A 1,319-nucleotide genomic window follows, 5' to 3' on the forward strand; every position below is an offset into this window, starting at 1 on the left:
TACAGCCTTCCATAGTGGTTGTACCATTTTATACTGCCACCAACAGTGAATAAGGGTTCCAGTTTCACCACAGCCTTGCCAGCATTTGGTGTTTGCTGCTCTGTTAAATTTTTCTGTTCTTACTGGGGTGAGATGATATTTCATTGTTGTTTTGGAATCTTTGTTTTCTTGACACGGGGATGCAATCCATAGTGAAGGCTGCATTCCTTGATCTTCTGCAGCAAGAGCTTCAAGTCCTCCTCACTTTCAGCAAGCAAGGTTGTGTCATCCACACAACACAGGTTATTGATGAGTCTCCCTCCAATCCTGATGCCACATTCCTCTTCAGAGAGTCCAGCTTCTTGAATAATTTGCTCTGCATTCAGATACAGATTGAATAGGTATGGTGAGAGACTACAACCCTAACACATTCCTATCTTATTTTTAAACCATGTTGTGTTCCATTGCTCTGTTTGTACAACAGCCTCCTGGTCTAGGTGTATGTTTTGCATGAGCACAAGTAAGTGCTCTGGGACTCCCATTCTTCTCAATGTTAGCCACAACTTGTTATGATCCACTCAGTCACATGCCTTTGCATAGTCAATAAAGCACAAATAAATATTCTTCTGGTATTGTTTACATTCAGCCAAGGATCCATCTGACATCAGCAATTTACGACTTCTGACAATTCCCTATCTATCTACAGTTCTAGCCACTTTTGAATGATCTTCAGCAGTATCTTGCTTGCATGTGATATTAATGATATTGTTTGATTGTTTCTATATTCTTTTGGACCACCTTTCTTGGGAATGGGAACAAATATGGACCTCTTCCAATCTGTTGGCTTGACAGCTGTCCTCCAAATTTCCTGCCATTGATGGTGAGTGCATCTAAGGCTGCAGCTGTTAACTGAAACAAGTCAATTAGTATTCCATTGATTCCTGGGTGCTTATTTTTTGTCAGTCTTCAATGTAGCTTCTACTTCCTCCTTCATTACCATTGACTCTTTCTCATATAGTACTTATGGAAATTTTTCAGTATCAATCAGTTCTTTTTGGTACAGTAACTCTGTGCATTCCCTCAATCTTCTTTTGATGCTTTCTGGGTCATTCTATGTATTGCCCATAGCATCTCTCAACATTGCATTGTTTTACAGTTCTCTCAGCTTGAGAAATGCAGAGCAAGTTCTTCCCCTTTTATTCTCCAATTCCAGCTCTCTGCACATTCCATTACAATGTTTTGTACTCTCAAGCTGCCCTTTGAAACCTTCTGTTCAGCTCTTTTACTTCAGCACATTTCCCTTTGCTTTGGCTTCTCGATACTCGAGTCCAATTTTTAGC

The sequence above is a fragment of the Elephantulus edwardii genome, unplaced genomic scaffold (assembly GCF_000299155.1).
Source record: "Elephantulus edwardii isolate Elephantulus edwardi_28Jun2011 unplaced genomic scaffold, EleEdw1.0 scaffold00026, whole genome shotgun sequence".
Lineage (NCBI taxonomy): Eukaryota > Metazoa > Chordata > Mammalia > Macroscelidea > Macroscelididae > Elephantulus > Elephantulus edwardii.